This window comes from Pinus tabuliformis, chromosome X (assembly GCF_031772625.1).
Source record: "Pinus tabuliformis cultivar Carrire ecotype Pingquan chromosome X, CPIR1, whole genome shotgun sequence".
NCBI lineage: Eukaryota > Viridiplantae > Streptophyta > Pinopsida > Pinales > Pinaceae > Pinus > Pinus tabuliformis.
In genome coordinates, this window is record NC_142308.1 from 1,062,668,753 (window position 1) to 1,062,684,454 (window position 15,702).

Consider the following 15,702-nt stretch of genomic DNA (forward strand, 5'->3'; position numbering starts at 1 on the left):
AGGTAAATGTGTAGCATTAGAATAGCTTTTTTGTTATATTTATGAAGCCTTATGCTATATTAATATTTGTGATGTGGTTGTACTAGTAAAATAAAAATAATCCCACTCTCCCTGTGCTTGTTCAGCATTCAAATAGTTTTTTGTTATATTTATGAAGTCTTAGGCTATATTAATATTTGTAATGTGGTTGTACTAGTAAAATACAAATAATCCCACTCTCCCTATGCTTGTTTAGTTTTTGTCGATATTACAACTCAGAAGATAGGGTAAGAATATTTCACTCTCTCTCAACCATAAATAAAATATTCTAATGTTCATGTGAAATAACATAACTTTCTATCCACTTAAAAAAAATGATAAAAGTAATTAAAAGCAAAAAAAGGATATAAATATAAATGAAATATTTTCTAATAAAAAATAATGTCAACTATAATTAAAAATAAAAATGAATATATCTATTTGATTACTTTAAATTACATTACAACTTAGAAGATGTAAAAATATTTCACTCCCACACTCAACTATAAATAAAATATTTAGATGTTAATGTGAAATAATAAAATTTTATATCAATTTTAAAAAATAAAATAATTAAAAGTATAGAAAATAAATATATTCCCAGTTTTAAATGTGGAAGATGTATAATTTTTATACTTGTTAAAAATATTTCAATACAAGATTTAGATAAACTATTTAAATATCCATATTATTATATATATGAAAGAATATATATATATATATATATATATATATATATATATATATATATATATTGAAAAAAAAATACAATTATTCTTAACGAGAATTCCTAATAAAAATAATAAAAGGGAGGTGTGCAATTCTTTCAATTCTTTATATAAAATTAATATGTGGTATTTAAAAAATATTTATAAAAATAAAAAAAATATTATAAATAAAATATTTCAATCATTTTGGCTCTACTATAAAATAAATGTAAATATGGGAAAACCCCTTTTAGATTTGAACATTTGACTTCCCAAAAAAAAAACAAATGTCCGTAACCATTAGTTAAATTTTTATTATTTAAAAAAATGTAATATACTTAAGATATGTTATTAGATTTATGATCATAATTTAATAAATAAGTATTATGTAACAACAGTGATATGATAATTATTGTGTAATATAATCATTAATATGTAACATTGATTAGTTATAGAATGATTGTTACATGATATTTGTTTAGTGCATTATATAATATTTTTTATAATATACCTTAGGTATAGTACATAAACCTTCTTCAAATTTAAGAAGATTACTTAAATTTCATGAGATTTTTTTAAATCACTAGGAAAAATAGCCCTTTTGTAGTTCTTTCAATTAAAAAGTGTTTATTATGAGGGATATGCCTTCTACTAAGATTCTATCCTTAAATTTTGAATAGGTTCCTATATTTTCAAAAGTTTATCCACATAAAATTTGAGGAACCTTAAATTTCATTTGACCATTGGGTTGTCATCTATCACTATATGTCTAGGAATTCAAGGCATCACCTAATAGACTAGGTCCTTCTTAAAAGCTTGTGCATTTCTCTATATTTTAACTAAATAATTATGCATCTAAAAGATGAATAACAGATTGCAAGAGTCATCCTTCCCATTGGATAATAGACGCTCTTTTGTGAAATTCCTCGGGTGCAGCCTAGGTAACATATATGCATCCTCCTAAATGAACAACAATAGAAGAAAGTAGAAACAAAGACATGAAGATTATCCATAACAGCGAAGCTATTGATGCAATGAAATAACCAACTCCACATCCAATGTATGAACAAAAAGGAAATAATCCTACAGTAAACATGTAGGAGAAAGAAACATCAAGAGAAAGCCGCAACAATAAAAAATGCTAGGTGCCAAAAATCAAGAGGCCCAACTCAAAAATGGATCAGGTGAAGAGTTAGTAAGTGATCTGCCCCAAGCGAAGAAGAGATACTGAGATGAATTTTTGGAAGTGGATTGAGCCCAACAGGGTAGGACATCCAATTTTGGACAAAATTTTAGCTTCCTTATTGTGCTCACGATAGATGTGAGAGAAGGAAATCTGAAGGAATGATTGAGATAGAGTTTTGATCCGTTATTTCTAGGAGAGAAGATTCAGATTCTGAAGTTTACATCAGTTGTTGGCCCATTCAATAATAAATTTAGAGTCCCCAAAGATGGCAATGCTTGTCAATCCAATCGATGAAGCACAATAGAGAGTGCCCCATAAGGCCAAAAGCTCAGCCCTAGCATTCAAACCCTTTCCACCAAACCAAAGGAATCTGAAGAGATGATCAGGTTCTACATAAATGATCATTCTACAACCACATGACCCAAAGGAACTAGCTCCATTAAAGAATCCAAATGGAAATGAAGACCAAAGATAAAAGGAGCGAGAGGGGCAAGAAGAATGGAAGGGCTCACGAGAAAATTCTTTAAAGTATGCCATGATCAACGACTTGGTTCTATAGATAGAAGGCTGGGAGGAATCAAAGATTAGTGCATTACGTGCTCTCCAGATGACCCATAAGATAAAAAATTGAAGGGTCTTGAGGGATTTATGAACAATAAACCAATGATGGAGGTAGTTAGGGTTGTGATCCCAGATCAATACAACTGGAGATTCCAGGAGACTAAGGAATTCAAATATATATTTGTAAAACATAAAGATGCAACTAACTTAAATGAATTGTTCCGTGTTCCCTTTGACATACATAAAATTGTCTAGAGGTGAGAATCCATCCCACTAGAGTGTGTTAAAGCAAAATGGAACCATATATTTCTTCGTCATTTTTTAATAGTTGATTCTATTCTAATTTTATTATAATTGGTTGTATTTTTATAAAAAGGCAACCCTTATCCTGATTGTAGGTTCTGTAAACCTGCATACATTTCTGCTCGGGCCCACCGTTTATATCACTCTTTGAATAGATGAATGTTGGTGTTATTACGAGAATTATTTATTGTCAGAAAACTTTTACAACAGATAACTCAATTTAATTCAGAGTTCAAGACAAGGAATTTGGACTAGATAAATAAAATTGATTTGAGATTTTATTTTATATTAAAATATTATTATGTTATAAATTAAAATAATTATTTCTTATTAAATATAGAGAAATGAATATCTATTTTAATATTTGAGTTTTAAATTGTTTAATTATAATCTTTTAATAATAAATAATTAATTATTATTTATAATTTGTCTTTACCAAAATTTTTACTCCAATTGTTTATCTAGGACAAGTTAATATATTTTAAAAAAATTATAATTCAATAAATTTTATTTTAATAAGGTTATTTTGGACTTTAAATATTTTCATTATAACTATTGACTTATATAAAAAAAATTGAAAATTTGTTTAAATAAATTATAAATTGAAGATTTGTTTAAATAAATTATAAATATTATGTAATTATTTCTAGTTAATAATTAAATTATATGTTTTTAATTTCTCGAAAATTTAGGATTTAAAAATTAGTTTAATTTATTATAAATTAATGATAACTATTATTAAAGTAATAATCTACAGATAAATTACTAGTAATATGAAATTTTAATAAATAAAAGATTAATTATAGAGTTTTTGAATTATTATATATAAAAAATAAAAATAAAAATTTATGTTATTATTATAATAATATTAAGAGAAGTGAAATGATAATTTGGATGTATAATGATGATGACTATGATGATTAATGCCCACTAAGGTTTATATAGTCTATTAGACCTGAAGAAGGTAATAGATTAAATATGATTCTTTAACGTTTTATTTACATGATGAAAAAGAATTGAGAGAAGGGTTCCCAAATCACCATATATTTTATGAGTTAAAATCTTAAGAAGGTTGTTAAAGGGAAATAGCTGTAGTGGTAGCTAGCGGGTTTAATTCCCCCTCCATCTAAGTTCTATTATTTGAAGACTTGTTAGATTGTGTGGAAAAAAAATGAATAAGTTGAAATGTGTGACTAGTAATTCCTATAAGCTTGAATGGGATTGAATGTGAGTATAAGGTGGACAATCTAAGAGAAAAAAAAGTTAATGTGACTATAAGATGGACAATCTAAGAGAAAGTGATTTTTATTATAAGATGGAAAATCTAAGAGAAAGTGTTTTAATGTGAATACAATATTCAACCCTCAGGCTTGGTGGAAAACTCTTTCATGTGAATATAAGATGGACAATCTAAGAGAAATTGTTTTTTATCTTCAACCCTCCTATTATTGGTGACAAAATCTTTCATCCCAAGGTGTTTTGAGAATTCACCAATTCCTACACAAGTGACAAACTCTTTCATCCCATGGTGTTTTGAGAATTCACCAATGCCTAATTTCACTATGAAGCTCATGAGAATTAGTTATAATATTGGAAATGTTCATTTTCATCTTAACACTAGTCAAGACATAGAGATAATTTTGGTTTTCCAGATGGGGGTTGATCACCTCCTTATAATATTGCACTTTCCTTTTTTCCTTCCAACTCTTTATTTTCCCACAATTTATCTTTAAATTTGGAAGCAATATTATTTTTGATATTATCTGAATTCTGCAAGATGATCTCCTCTTTATTCTCCAATCGTCTAGCCAGGACTCGACATCCTTATGCCACCCTCACTTCAGTGGAAGGTGGAGGTTTTGGCTAAAGTTAGAAGCAATTTTAGGAAACCCATTTGTTTCCATATTGTATAGCTTCTTCTTTCTTTTTTTCCCATAAGAAAAAATGTAATTTTATTAGTAAAACAAAATTACATGTTTTATATGTTGAACGCATTCCATCTATAGGTCAAAGGACCTCATATTAGGGGTACAAAAGAAACAAATAAGAAAGAACATATGGGGGAATCATGTTTTCCTCCCCTTTTTCCTCTCGATCTTGCGCCACTCCCCTTGAGATGGTATCATAGTAACAAGTTGTAGTGAGTTTTCAGCGACTGGTCGGGGATTTTTCTTGTTAGAATCAGAGGTATCTGATGCGTGTAGGCTTCTAGTTCCACTGTTTTCCATTGTATCTGACATATTTTCTAGTTGTGATTCCATAGAGCCTTGTGGTGGTGTCATCTGGGTTTCTGCTTCTTTGTTTGCTTGATTGTTCTCATTGGGGATGGCCTCTTCCACTTGTATTTCCTTCTCCTCTTCCAAATCTGGTGGGGGGAAATTCCAACCCTTGTGGTGTTTTCCTGTTTTCTTCTTCCTTTTGTTGTCTTTTTTTCCTTTTGGGCAAGTATTTTGTAGATATCTTGTTTGTCGACATGTTCTGCACCTAAATGTTGTATTTTCATAGTCTAGCTTGGTTGATTGTGTTTTAGCTATATGCGGTCTGGTAGGACCTTACTGAGATCTACTTCCACACAAATGCATGCGAATGAAAAAGTTCTTTCCTCCACTCTTTGTGTATCCATTTTAATATATCTGCCAATGGTGTTGCCTATACAAGCAATAACCTTTTGGTCCCAGAAATGTATTGGGAGATTGTGTAGGCACACCCATATTGGCATCCTGGAAACAACCATAGTATTGGCATCGAAATCCGAGAACCATGGTGTGATGAAAAGGCCCGAAGATCCCCAGAACCATGGTCCCTCCTGTATCACTATGTCTCTTACCACTGATGATTGGAATTTTACAATGAAAAACCCTTTGGAGCATAGGTGAATTTCACAATTTAAAGTCCATTTTGTGAAGATCCAATGGAATAGTTCAAAAAGTTTTGGCCAAAACCCATTAAAACGACAAATTATAGCTTGTGATTCAGAACTATTACATACCTTATCTGATTCTGGTATGTCTATATTTAGTTTTGGTGTATAGTTCAACTACTCCACTATGTATGGACTAGGTTTTGTTCCAGCTTGCTATGGAGATTTTGTATGAGATTTTTCCCCTTGTAAGATGTTCTTGAACGATATATCTTCATTTATGTGCTTCTATTTTGGATCTGACTTGTTTTTTGGTTTTGTGCTTGCGCCACTGCCTCCTTCTGTTTGTTGTGTTGCGTTGATTGCTGCACCACCTCGAAATCTTAGGTTGAGTGTTATAGTGGAATCTGGCATGATGTTGTAGTCCTGTATGGATCTGTAGTCCTGTAGGGTTCTGCCCCCATAGAGTAGGTGTTGCATCCCATCCGGATAGCCAATTTGTTTGGCGATGGTATTCCTCAGATTCTTAATACCGTCTGTTGCATGAACCCAAATCAAGGTAGATTTCCCCAAAGGGGTCCTTATAAAAATTTGAAAACGATTAGAAGTTACCATGGAGGGGGGTTTTGAGGTCTTCTGATTCTTGCATAGTTGTGCCTCTTCTATGCCGTATAACTTCTTCTTATATATAAGATACCTAGTGATTAAATAAAATATTAAAGCAAAATTAAAAGAGGAAAACAAATTATTTATAAAGTGAACGAATACCTTTTTATTGATCTCTTGTGATACATTTTCACTTGGTAATGTTCTTTTAATATTTTCCAATGATTATGATTTATATGTTTTCATGATACATTTGGTAAAGTATAATTGTTAATGGTTTTGTGTATTATTTTTATTTTCATTTAACTAATAATATTTTTAAATGAGATTTATTTTATTTCTATTTTTATTTAATTGGTAATGTCTTTATATGATATTTGTTAAGATATAATTTAGTGTAATGGTTTTAACAACATTTTAAAGTTAGAGAATTACATATTCCACAATTCGGAAGAATGATTAAAATGAATTAAAATATTCTATAACAAGTTCAAAAAAGTAACACATGCAACAAGTTAATATGTAAGAAGTTAATGTTTTCATATGATATTTTTGGGAAACATTTTACATTAATCTTTATTGTGATTTATATTTTTGTATAAATATTAATTTTACTATTCTGGACTAAGTTATGATGAGGATAATTTGGTTAATATTGATAAATGTGTATAACCATTCAAAAAACAAAAGTAAATTGAAATTATATGACTTCATGAATATGAGTAACTTTATGTGAATATAAAGGTTTATTATTACATTTTAGACACAATGAGGTTTATATAGTTAATTAAGGGAGGATAAAGGAATTTGGAACCTTATTTAGTGCTACAAGGGCAATGGAATATAGATACAACCAATAAATAGTTGTAATGTGCGGGAAAGTAAATTTTAGTAATTATTTTATATATTATTTGTCTTTTATACTTGTCCTCATAATAGAATATTTGATATGATTAATGAGAGTAACAACTTGGCAATTGTGGCCAATATTAACAACTATATTCTAACAATTATTACCTTATATTAAAATATTATTTACTTAGTCAAATCTAATTATTATATTATAATGACTAAATTTCTTCTCCATTTATTTAACTCGATGCCAATATCTGGTTCTTTATCTTGTCCTAGTGATGAATCCCACTATATGGTTCGAAATGCACCGACAAAAATCTGATGATGTGATTTTTGCCGAAAGTTTTCTTACTTTTCATGATCATGGCAGTGTTTGAAAATGCAATTCTAGTTGATATGAATGATGGGTTGAAATATAAAATGGATTCAAGATGGTTGTTGATCCTAACTCCTAATTAATGGTTATTGGATTTTCTTGCTTTGAGGATGTTGCATTTTGAAGATACAAAGAATGGAGATAAAAGCCTAACCATGGACATTAAGAAAAGGACATCAAAGAAGACGCAACATACAATCACATAATATGTTAAATTGATCGACGTAACATTTGGTAGTAAAGAAGACACTATTCATTCAAGCAACATGTGGAGATGATCAGTAAATTATCGTGGATATTCCATTGGAAGAATTCATCATAATAGATCTGACAAATATTGAATTTTTTACTGCGAATATTAATTCTTTTCAGATCTCGGATTCTTTATTTATTGTCTATATGCTTAAATATAAATTAGCTAAAATTCAAGAAATATAGAGTGAGAATAAATACACACACTAACCAAAATAAGCACAATTTTTCCCTTGGGAAACCCTTATGGGAGAAACCTAGCTAGAAGGTGAGGTTTCTTTTATCTCTATTCTCTAGTATGGAAAAATATGTAGATACAAAGAAATAGGTACTCTTTATAGAGTTACATAAGACCTATGGCTTATAAAGTTGCTACAAAATATCAAGCCTTTTTCTATTCTCTCTAACATCCCACTCCCAATTTCTTTGCTCAAATATGGAAGATAATATAATAACATGAAATGTAACCCCTACTCCTCCTAGTGGCCTAGTATTTAACATAACCTAATAGCTAAGTATATGAAAGTTTTGAGTCCCTCAAACCTCAACTAGAGTTACGATTTTGGACCTTCTAGAGTCTTTTTTAAATTCTACACATGGCTAGCCCCATATGCATGAGTAACGATGATTAACATGGCATTGACTTGTACCATGGTGATCAGTATGGTATATCAACTTGCGAGAGGTATTAATTTTTCATAAAAACTTCAAGTACCAGATGGTATCGCACAAACGATATTTTTTTTACCACAGACAAAATCGTTTAATAACTCAAAATGGCTCTGGAAGAATTCATACATAATTTATTCAAATTAGCACCCATTGATAAAAAAAGACCGTGCAAGTTGATTCATTTAATTCTTCCACTCTGGAAGCATTGAGATAGATGAAGAACACTATAATAATTCAATTTGAAATAAGAGAAATTATAAATGAGAAATAGTATTGCAATTCCCTAAATTACATATGAATGAAGTCAAAATTGGAACAAACTTACCCCTCAAAGAACACAAACCTATGAGAAGATAGAGAAATAAGTATAAAGAAATGGGGTTTTAAGAAATGAATGATGATAACCTATTGCAATTCTCATAACCATGACAAATCTAGAATGATGAGATAAACATAAAGGAGTAATATATAGATAACTAAAATTAAACATGTGGAGGTTTCTCAAACAAGTGTAAGAAATCAACCAAAACATGATGGAGGCTTTTGTAATTAGGGAATAGTCATGATGAAATAACTTAGCACTCTATTTTTATATTGTAAATAAGTATGTGGCAAGTGGTTGTGGAATCACATATGTGATAAAAGAAAGAAACTATGTAAACTAATGAGAAAACACTTAGCATGAAGTGTATGAAGGAATGTTGTGAGAAATTCTATAATGAGAGTTTGAGAAGGACTATGCACAATTGACAAAACTAGTGAGAATCAACTAAGGGAACTTGCACAAGAATGATTACCATAGAATTGGAAACGGGGATATCATGAGGAACACATGCCCACAATAAAGTGTGCTTGTTCTTAGGAGTTCACACATGTTCCTTGTTGTCCAGGCTTTATAAGGTCCAAGCTACCAACTAGGACCCCAACGAGCCTACCTGATTAGCATTGCTCAAAAGTGTGTGTGCATTATTAGGAAATATAATTATGCTAGTCTTATGCACTATGAAAACCTCAGCTTTGTGGAATTTGAAAACCCTACCAATGTGGAATATGGAGACCCCAACATAGTGAGTTCAAATTTGAGTGTATAATTAGAAAATGTGAGTAAACGCGCCATATTGACCATGAATCATAAGTTGGCGATGTTTTTCGATGTATATTGAAGTGAAATTTGATGACATTACTTTTGTGCAATTCGAAAACACTACTTTTATGGAATTTGAAAACCCTCGTATTGTGGAATTTGATCGAATGGAATCATATGGATGTAATTGTTGCTTATATCATTATGACTAATTTATTTCCAACACTCTCTATCTCTCTATTCCCATTTACACATTTTATAGTCTCCTTCTCTCTCTATTTATATTACCCTCCCTCTCAATTTGTAATGAGCACTTCATCGACTCTCATTGAAGAAATTTTATGAGATTTCTTATTATTGGGATCTCTAACCAATAGAAAATACGATCGACAAGAACTATGACCATAGTAACTATGACATACAAGAACTATGAACTTGAGATCTTTAACCCTTAGGAACTATGACACATAGTAACTATAGTCTATGACCTCGAGAACTTTGACCCTGTGAATTGTGAACTCAAAAATCATTCCTTTGTTGTTCATAGTTCCCTTGTCAATTAGGAACTATGACTTTATTTTACAAGAATCATGACCATAAATTTGTCTTTATTTTTTATTTGCTAAGATCACACGTAGCACTTGAGAAATAACATTTGTATACCAAGAATAAAAATAGAAAATTTAAAATATTATCTTAATAAAAAAATGACATATTGAAAGAATATATCTCAAAGCATTTACAACTAAAAGTAACCTTATTGACATAATGGAACAATGAGCTTATCCTAAAAAGCCATATAAATACCAAATCCTAAGAAACTTTTTTATTAATAAAGTATTCCACACACAATGTGAATGTATTAACCAACCACTCACATAGCCAAATCAAATATCATAATACTTAATTGAAAATATTTAAGAGGAAAATAATCTATGGCCATAGTAATATAGTCACTTGAAACAATACATTAGTACAAAAGAAAAATTATATATAAAATGATTCCTCCCATATACTATCCCTTCACTCATTTTAAATAGATATCGTGAATCAATTATGATTTAATCTATGAAATAATAGTTATTAGTATCAAGTAAGATATAAATGTCTAGAACATATAAGAATGTATATTTACAAATGATATTAATAAAATAATTTTTTATCTAAAAATATCTTAAAATAAATCTATATTTCTAAAACATATTTATTTTAGTATTTCTTATTTTATTAATATTTTCGTAATAATTTAGTAAACAATGATAGGAATCAATGTGATCAACATCAAAACACTTACTTCATAGTCAATCTCACATTGCCTAAATTTAAATCATAAAAATTAACTAAATTACAAATTTACTTTAAATTATTATTATTAATTATAAAAAGAATTAATATATTATTTAATCATATACACATTATAAAACATATAACACTATTGTTATCCATGGAAATTCACCTCATTTTATGATAGAAATTGTTAATTTGTAAGTAACTCTTTTTACAATATAGACATCAAAACACTTACACTATGATAAATCTCACATTTTCAATATTCAAATCCTAAAATTTAGCTAAAATATAACTTTATTTTAAATTATTACTTATAAAAAGAATTAATATATTAGTTAATCATATATTCATTTTAAAACATGTAATATTACTTTTATCCATAAGTATTTATTCTACTTTATTATAAAAATTCTTAATTTGTAAATAGCTTTTTTTACAATACCATGGCATGTAAATACCCCATGCCCAATTAAACATAATGGAATCCATCTTGATGACTACGGCCCCACACATAGAGAAATATAGAACAGTAGGGAAAAACTAAAAAGAAAATATTATATCCTTATTATATACTTATTTGATAAGTTATCTTTATTTTGCAAGACATTTATTAAATTATTTAATTTTATATGATTTTTTTTCTTTCTTAATTATTTACCTCTAATGGTATGTTTTCAACAAGAACAAGTGTTGGTATCTATGTTTTATACAAATTTGAATTACTATAAAGTTTTTACAAATTTTAAACTCATCAATTAAAACAATTATAGCTCACAATACACAATTTAAATACTTCACTATTTTAAATACCAATCAGGTTGAAGAGTTTGTAATTACCAAACAAGATCTTTACATTCCTATCACCACATAGAACCTTGCCATACAACAATGTATTAACAATTTTTATTTTTATTTTGAATTTATGTCTTTTTTTCTAAAGTCAAACTAACAAAAATAAATTGAGTATTATAGAATGACTTGGCATATTTCAATTAAAAATCCATAAATATTTTACCCTCCTTTAATAGTTAAACTATTTTCCCATTTATCTTATTTATTGAAAAGCCTTGTCTAATATATTCTTATAACTAGATATAATGTAAATCTTATAACTAAACATATTGGGAGACTAAATAAATTTAACGAAGCATATTCTTATGACTATGTATAATGTAATAAGATATTAAAAAAAAAAATTAATTTCAAAATAATATATTTGACAGATAAACGATAAATAAATTATTTAATATAAGAAATATTCATCTTGGTTTTTCCATTTTCTTAAAAAAAAAAAAAAAATTCCTTGTTTTTTCTACCGCCCAAAGGTCTTACAAATTTCAAGAAAAAGAGAACTTTTGCATTTTGGTTCATTCCTTTTATTCATTCATTGATCAAAGGTGGATTGAGTTTTATTCATTTATTAGTTCTTGTTCTTGCAATAAAAGTAAATGAATAGTTTTTTTTATTGCATATTTAATGTGTCAAAAATATTACTTTGAAGTTATAGAATCAAAGTTAAGTTAGTTTTGGTAGTAAATGGATATTTTTTTAATTGTATATTTAATTTGTCAAAAATATTACTTTGAAGTTCTGGAATCAAGGAGGCTAGGTTCTTACTTACATGAGGTCAAATTTGATAGAAATCACTAAAACATCTAGTATATTAAAGTATTCTCTATTGACGAAAAAAATTAACACCTTATTTGAACCAACAATTTCAAAAAAATGTTGCCAACTAAATAGAGGAATTCCTACCACCAACATAAGAATATGATGTGAATAGAATCTTATAGCATACAACTGATCTTGAGAGTGATTTAGTAAATTTTCAATGGGTTGTGAATAATTTACACATTTGTACTGGGCTCCATAATTCATCAATAACCTGCTTGTATTCATCTGCTTGTATTCAAGACTAGCTCTTGTTTTTAGGATTATAGTAGTCAACAATCTAGCAAAAAACTTATTAGAAAACCAACCTGAACTATTTTTTCTGAAAACTAAGGCTAATTTTATAGATTAAATGTAATATACTCATACACAAAATCGTTAATCTCAAACAACAACTTTAATAAAATGATATAAATAATATGTAAATGCATCGAGAGTGCATCTTTTCCTACCAAGAATGTTTGTTGGACTTGCACATCATGAAAGCTTTATATTTGAAATTGAATCCAACAACCTTAATTTGGTATTCTGTTGAAATTAGTCAAATCGACCCTGAGAATATTCTGTTTAGCTACATGGGCTTCACCAAAGTGATATTTCGTGATATCGTAATCTATTATAGTGTCCTACCTCCAAAACCTCTTTTAACAAGTGCTGCATGCAGCCGGTAGTCCCTGCCGTAAGCGAATGGCCTCCCTTAAGCACAAATGAAGCCCTTTTTTTTATTTGTGCACCATTTCTCGTGCTTTCGGCAAAGAAGCTAGTTGACATCAATTAATGTGGGTGCTGCGCAGGATGATCATACTATCATAACGGTGCTTGAAAAAGTCGGTGCTTGAAAAAGTCTTCTCCAGATAATATTTTACAGGCGTTGTGGATTGTTTTGCTTCTTTAACGATAGTTACACCAAGTATCAAATAGACAAATCTAATCAGTGAATAGTTGAATGATATCATGCAGGACTTTTCGTTTCATCCAAGATGGGACGACGACGGTAAGAGGAAACATAATGCACAAGTCGATCACTCGAAGAAGGTTGGAATTTTAAATTTATGTTAATGTAAATTCGATAACAGTGATTATTTTTTAATACACTCGATTTTAGGTTTTGAATATTTTAGAAACGGTTAAATTTCTTTGTATTTATATATGTAATTTTTTTTAATAATAATTTATTTGTATTTAGATATGTAATTTTTTTATAATAATGGATTGAAAGCAGTTATTTTCAGAAGAAGAAAAATAGGTCACTTGTCTAGTTCCATAGAAGCAAAAATAATATTAAAGTTAAAGTGATTACCTTCAGCCTCAGAACAAAACATTTTCTAGATTGTGGAAGGTGTAAAATATGTCACGATTCTAGATATGACATTCTATTTATTTTAAATTTTCATTTGCAATTAAAACGAAAACTATTCTATATTCAATATGACCTAAAAATTTTATTTACAATTAAAAAAAACTATTCTATATTCAATATGACCTAATATATGATAAAAATTAAGCTTGTTTAGGAAAATAATCAATTACTAACTAACTGAGATCATAAAAAATGGTATGTTTGGTTTTTATAATTATTTATTTCAGGAATCAAATATGATGTAAAATCAGAAATACCTTTCCATCATAAAGAAATAAAATTACTAACTTTTATATTAAAAATAGTTTTTTATATGAACCTCCATTATATACGTCATTTATTACAGATATAAAAACACCGAGCATAGGAACAGTAATCTAAATAAAAAATAAAAAGTTAATAAGAAATAAAACAATTAAAAGGACGTGGGGCAAGCATTTGGGGAGTGCATGCAACCCACTTGTCACATCGTTGATGTTTCATAACCTCATAAACTCTTCCTAATTTCTTAACAGATGTGTGTGTCCTCTCCTGTTAGTCGAGCGGCTGGCATGTTGTGGACTCCCAGGGTTGCATGCAAGCCACGTGTCCCCTTTTCTTCTTTTGTAAATGACATTTGACCATCCTTCTTATCTCAGCGTGTTGGCCCCAGTCGATGGACATTACATCGTCTTCTGGATTTGTTCTCAGTTTCTTTGGCTATGCGAGTTTTTGGATGTTGATTTAAATTGCTAAATCTAACAACCTCTGGCTCAGTGGTAGATCATTTGACTACAGATCAAGAGGTCACTGGTTCGAACTGGGTTGGGCCCTCTTCCATTTCGGATTTGGCTTTGGCTATGTGAGTTCACAGATTCGAACCTGGTTGGGTTTTCAAGTTTTTGGATGTTAATTTAAATTTCTAAATATGAGAACCTGCGGGTTGGGCCTTCTTCCAAACACGCTAGCAACGTTGGGCAATAAATCCTCTAGCACGCGACACAATCTAGTGTGGCAAACAAATGATTGAATTAATCTCTCTGAAGGCAACGCAGTACAAGATGGTTGATGTAATTTGTTTGCGAGAGGAGGAAACAAGCAGCTGCAGTGGAGCGCCTGCTTATACGGATAATAATAACAAAGCTGGAAGTGGAAGTGAAAGTGGAAGCGGAAGCAGGGTTATAAATGCAGTGCTCAAGGCATTATGTGTGGCTGGAGGGGTTTACCTGATTAGGAAATTCTCCAAGTTCACCACTCGGCAAGATCAGACGCGAATTGTTGCAGAAGCCCTCTGCGGAGAGAAGGTTTCTATATCCACTTGTCCTATTGATTTCATTAGTGGCAAATGCTTGGTTTAATTCAGGGTTAAAATACAAACGAAATTGAATTTGTTATTTGCTTCTATCAGTCATCAAGCGAGCAAGAAGCATGGCATCCTATGACTTATTTCAATCTCAGGTATGGTGTTCATCTCAGCCTTTTATTCTCTATTTATTTGGATTCCTGGTAGCAAGAAAATAGTACTGGGGTTGCAACATGTATCTTATGAATACTTCATTTTATTTTAGTTGACAGGTTAAAATAGATCTGGTATGGTGGTCGAAGAAACACGTATCTTATCAGCAGTATATTTTATTTTAGTCACAGAAAAGAACACCTGGCTTGAGAAAAAACACCAGGTGTTCCTTGTATAAAATTTGCAGCATCTATATAAAAATATCATTCAGCTCTATGAATTATAAATAACCATAGTCTTTCAAAACGTAAAGTATAAATATTAAACAGCAGAAGGTATGAACTATAAATAGCAATTTAATTAGGGTTTTAACTGAAAGTGCGAATAAAACGACAACATTCAACTAAGAGCATCGTTGCAAAAGGAAAAAATTGTAGCGTTTCTTATTTGGAAATGTGGTATTCTA